Source organism: Tenrec ecaudatus, chromosome X (genome assembly GCF_050624435.1).
Source record: "Tenrec ecaudatus isolate mTenEca1 chromosome X, mTenEca1.hap1, whole genome shotgun sequence".
NCBI lineage: Eukaryota > Metazoa > Chordata > Mammalia > Afrosoricida > Tenrecidae > Tenrec > Tenrec ecaudatus.
Window position 1 is genome coordinate 71,596,182 of NC_134548.1, and position 5,899 is coordinate 71,602,080.

Below are 5,899 nucleotides of genomic sequence, written 5' to 3' on the forward strand. Positions count from 1 at the left end.
TACAGCAAAAACAGTTATCAGAGGAAGGTTTATAGCAATTAATGCATATATTAAAAAGGAGGAGAGACTTATGACTCATACACTATCACAAAACCTCCAGCAACTAGAACAGGGTCAAAAGAACAGCCCCTCCAAAGCAAAAGAAAAGATATATGAAAATCAGGGCAGAGTTAAATGAGTGGGAAGAGAGAACAGTGCAAAAAGTCAAGAGAGCAAAAACTGGTTCTTTGAAAGTATCAACAGACGAGATTGGGCGCGTTCAGGGTGGTATGGCCGTAGACTGGGGTCTTAAAGGCTTGAAGATAAACAAGCAGCCATCTAGCTCAGAAGCAACAAAGTCCACATGGAAGAACACACCAGCCTGTGTGATGACTGGTCCCGAAGGAATCAGTTATCAGGCATCAAAGAACAAAAAATCATATCATTGACTGCACACCTCCATGATAGGATCGCTGAAGACATTGGGTGCATAAGCAAATGTGGTGAAGAAAGCTGATCGTGGCCGGCTATCAAAAGAGATAGTGTCTGGGGTCTTAAAGGCTTGAAGGTGAACAAGAGGCCATCTAGCTCAGAAGCAAAAAAGCCCACATGGAAGAAGCACACCAGCCAGTGCGATCACGAGGTGCCAAAGAGACCAGGTATAAGGCATCATGCAAAAAAAAACATATATGTGTGTATATGTATATATATATATGTGTGTGTGTGTATATATATATGTATATATATGTGTGTGTGTGTGTGTGTGTATATATATATATATAAAACATATTGAATGAAGGGGGAAGTGCAGAGTGGAGACCCAAGGCCCAAGTGTCGGCCATTGGAGATCCCCTCATAGAGGGGTTTAGGAGAGGAGATGGGTTAATTAGGGTGCGAGGTAGTACTGATGAAGAACATAGCTATCCCCCAGATCCTGGATGCTTCCTCCCCGCAACTACCATGATCCGAATTTTACCTTGCAGGGCTGGATAGGGCAGAGGTTGCACACTGGTACATATGAGGGCTGGAGGCACAGGGAATCCAGGGTGGATGATACCTTCAGGACCAAGGGTGTGAGGGGCGATGCTGGAAGAGTGGAGGGTGAGTGGATTGGAAAGGGGGAACTGATTACAAGGATCCACATGTGACCTCCTCCCTGGGGGAGGGACGGCGGAGAAGGGGGGGAAGGGAGACTCCGGATAGGGCAAGGTATGACAAAATAACAATGTATAAATTACCAAGGGCACATGAGGGAGGGGTGAGTGGGGAGGGAGGGGAAAAAAAGAGGACCTGATGCAAAGGGCTTAAGTGGAGAGCAAATGCTTTGAGAATGATTGGGGCAGGGAATGTATGGATGTGCTTTATACAATTGATGTATGTATATGTATGGATTGTGAGAAGAGTTGTATGAGTCCCTAATAAAATGTAAAAAAAGAAAAGAGGAGAAAAAAAAAGAAAATGATCAGGGAAAAGAATGTACAGATGTGCTTTATACAATTGATGTATGTATATGTATGGACTGTGATAAGAGTTGTATGAGCCCTTAATAAATTGTTAAAAAAAAAGAAAGTATCAACAGAATTGACAGACTGTTGGCAAACTTAACCAAGGAAAGGAAGGAGCAAACATCTATAGCTAGGATGAGGAATGAAACTGGGGATTCAAATAGACCCCAATGAGATTTAAAAGGATAGCCACAAAGTACTATGAAAGTCTGTATTCTAATGAATTCAACAACGTGGAGGACATGGGAAAATACTTGGAAAAACCATCCCTCCCTTGACTATCCCAGATAGAGGTCCAGAGCCTTAATAGACCCATATCAAAGGAATAAATAGATACAGTCATCAAGAAGCTACAAACTAAAATAGCTCCAAGACCAGATGTCTTCACAGGAGAATTCTAAGAAGCATTCAGGGAAGAGCAGACACCGATGCCCCACAAAAAATTCCAGAGCATAGGAAAAGATAGCAAACTTCCAAACTCGTTCTAGGACGACAGTATAACTTTCATACCCAAACAGGTCGAGGGTCCCACAGGAATAAAGAACTACAGATCAATATTTCTAAAGAACATAGAAGCAAAACTTCTTAAGAAAATGTTGACCAAAGGAATACAGAAGTATATAAAACATAAGTTTGGATTAATTCTAGGAATGCGGGGATAGTCTAAGATCTGAGAGCCCATCACTATTTGAATAATAAAAATTAATAAGAAAAAGGATAAGAATCACATGATAACATTGATAAACGTAAAAAAAGCATTTGAGAATATCCAACACCCATTCCTAAATAAGACACTCTAGAAAACAGGAATGGAAGGAGAATTCCTCAAGTTAATACAGCTGTTTATGGAAAGCCAATAGCCAACATCATAGTCAATGGAGAAAATATTAAAACAATCCCAGTGAAAAAGGGGACCAGACAAGGATGTCCCTTGCCCCCACTTCTATTCAACATTGCACTGGAGGTCCTAGCTAACAACATAAGGTAGTGGAAGAACATTAAAAGTATCACACCGGGAGAATAGGAGGTGAAACTATTGCTATTTGCAGATGACATAATTATATACATTGAAACCCAAAAGCCCCACAACAGGAGTACTGTCAGTGATAGAAGAATGTGGAAGAGATCAACAATAGAAGTCTATTGGATTGCTATATACATTGGAAATGACTACAGAAGAGGAAATCAAGAAGGTAGTATCCTTCACAATAGCCAAGAACAATCTGAAATATCTAGGGATGTGTCTAAGCCAAAAACCCAAAATATTATGCAAGGAAAACTACAGAACCCTACTACAGGCAACCAAAAGTGTCCTCCACAAATGGAAGAATATCCCATGCTCGTGTGCTAGGGTACCTTCCCCTAACACATCAATTGAGCAAGTCGGCTCAATTGTACAGTGATGATAAGTAAAGATTATAGTAAAGTCATAGAGAGCATGAGAGATCAAAGACAGAGATTGAAATAACGGAGTCAGACACAATTCATGGTAGCAGTGCTCACCTCAGCCCCGCTTGGTGGTCCACATGGAGAGAGAGAGAGAGAGAGAGAGAGAGAGAGAGAGAGAGAGAGAGAGAGAGAGAGAGAGAGAGAGAGATTTAATGCTAACCAAGGCTTTTATATTCTCTGGGGACATGCAAACCCCCTAATTACAGGTGAAGACATACATCACAGGAAGGGGTTATGCTATAGGTAATACAGTAATGAGAGGCGGTGATATAGTGGTATCTTGGCAATAGGAAGAGGAGGGATTGGGGGTATACATGTGGCAAGACGGGCGGAACATAGATACTGGATGGCAGCCCAACTTTGGATGTCACAGAGCCGGTGTGACCTGTTCCCTGGCTCAACTGATAGAGACCATTATCAGTAGGGTGTGAACTCCACCTACAGGAATCAAATTATGACTGTGGGCCTGTCCATTGTCCTTAACAGCAGGGATCTGGGCCTGCAGTAGTCTGGTGACTGACTGTCTTCAGGGAGGATGTCTGTAAGCATCTGACCTCCCCCCACACTCATGGATCATAAGACTCATATAGTAAAGGTGTCAATCTTATCCAAAGTACTATATAAATTTAATCCTATCCCAATTCAAATACCAACAACCTTCTTCAAAGAATTGGACAAAGTGACCACCAATTTCATATGAAGAGGGAAGAAACCCAGAATTAGCAGAGAACTCCTGAAGAAAGACAGTCAGAGGTCTTGCATTTCCTGAGTTTACATACTACTATACAACCACAATGACGAGTATTCAGACCATTGGAAAAGGACAGCAACCCCAGAAATAAAATCACCGCCAAGCATATCGAAAAGTGATCTCTGACAAGGGGCCCAAAAGCATCAAGTGGGAGACGGATGCCCTCCTTAACAAGCGGTGCTGGAAACAATGAATATTTTCATGTAGAAAAATGAAATAAGCCCATTACCTCAGCCCATGCACAAGAACACATTCAAGGTGCATCACAGACCTAGAAGTAAAACTCCAAAATATCAGGACCATCAACGAAGGAATCGGGACAAACCTAAGAACCTTGGTGCAGGGAATATATAGGCTAACTGTAATAGGGAAGGGTACCCACAGAGATGAAGCTGAAATTGACAAGTGGTATATACTAAGGATAAAACACCTGTGTGCATAGAAGGACTTCACCAAGAGAGTAACAAGAGAACTCACGGTCTGGGAGACGAATTTTAGCAATGGCATAACAGACAAAGGGCTTATTACTAAAATCGACAATACCTGTCTAGGCTGCAAAAAGAAGAAAACAGTTAACACCCTGAAGAAATGGGAAAAATACCTGAAAATGCTCCTGATCATTAGCCATCAGCTAAATGCAAATTAAAACAACTCTGAGATACCACCCAACACCCTTAAAGATAGCCCATATCAGAAAATCAGAGAGCAACAATTGTTGGAGGGGATGTAGCCTTCCCATGGCTACTTCCCAGGCCCGCCCTTAGGGTAGGTTCTGCTGCATCCTCCAGGCAGGAACACCGGGCCTTTGCCCTGGAACAACCCCTCCCTGCCCAAGCTGCCTCTCGCAGCCCTTTCAGCACGTAAGCTCTGGGCTCCCACTTGGGGATGGAGAGCTTCCTCCAGAAAGACCTTTTCTTGCCTCCCTACAACAAGGACCAGGCTGCAACTAGGCAGACTTCCTCAGGATCCACTGTGGCTCCCACAGGTGCCAAGCCTCTGGGATTAGGGCCTCTACTGACCAGGACACTAGAGTCTTCCACTGCCCCCCCTCCCTCCCTGGACCAGCCAGCTACTTGAGACAAGGCCAGATGTGAAGACAAGAGCAGTCTTCCTCCCTAGTGAGTAGCCGGTAAAAGCACCAACTTGTGGACAGGCCAGATGGGAGCATGTACTCTGAAGGAGTAGGACTCTCCTGCCCCGTGTGGACTCGGTGTGATAACAAGGGTGGGGGCTGGTGGACCAGTGTGCATGGCCGTGGTAACCTAGAACCCTTTATACAAAGTGTCCTCTCTAAGCAGCAGCCCCTCCACTCTGGGGGGACATCCGGTGAGTGTGTGCCCACACACCTCCACCACACTGGCTGGCTGTCCTGATGGCCCCCTCCTGGGTGGGAACCCTGTGACCCTCAGCTGCCATTGGCCACATGGGCAGCCAGCCCAGGACTGGGCATCAGGTGCACTTAAGCCCAAGCCTCCTCTGGGCTTGGGGTGGCCTCTCACCCCTCTGGAGAAGGGTCACAATTGTGGCTCCAGAGTTGGGGATTATGGTTTATTTTCTCTAAGCTCTTCTTTTTGGGAGTAGTAAAGACAAAAAAGAATAAGTTGATGTCCTCCCTGGTCCGGTCTGGCTGTCCAGCCTTCCTGGCTCAGATGAGGGTGAACCCCAGACTGGCAGGATCAGAGTGGAGGGACCCGTGTTGGCTTGAACCCATGGCCCATGGCCTGGCACTGTCTGCTCTAGGGACTGCAGTGCCATTGCTTTTGAAATAAAACACTGTAGTTTTTTGTTTTGCTTTTGATGTGTAGCTATTTTCCTGAGATGGCGATCGTGTTAGGTTATATTGGCAGGGTACTGGGGGAAGAATCTGGCCCAGAAGGTACATGACACATACCAGACCCTTTTCTCTCCCACCCCCCAGCACCTATGTGACAGTGTGACTGCACTTTTGGAAGGGCGGGTTCTCCCATAGTGCCCTTTGACATTGGCTTGCAGCCAGGATGGAGAGTAAAACCACTTCAGTGTGTATTAGTCACACTGGGCCTCCACATGCATGCTGTGATCAGAAAAGACACCATTCATTCTCAAAATAAATAAAGGTTGGCAGTTCAAAACCACCAGCCACTCCGTGGGAGGAAGATGAGCTTGTCTGCTACCATAAAGATTCACAATCTCAGAAACCCTATGTAGAATTCTCTGTTCTAGAGGATCGCTTTGA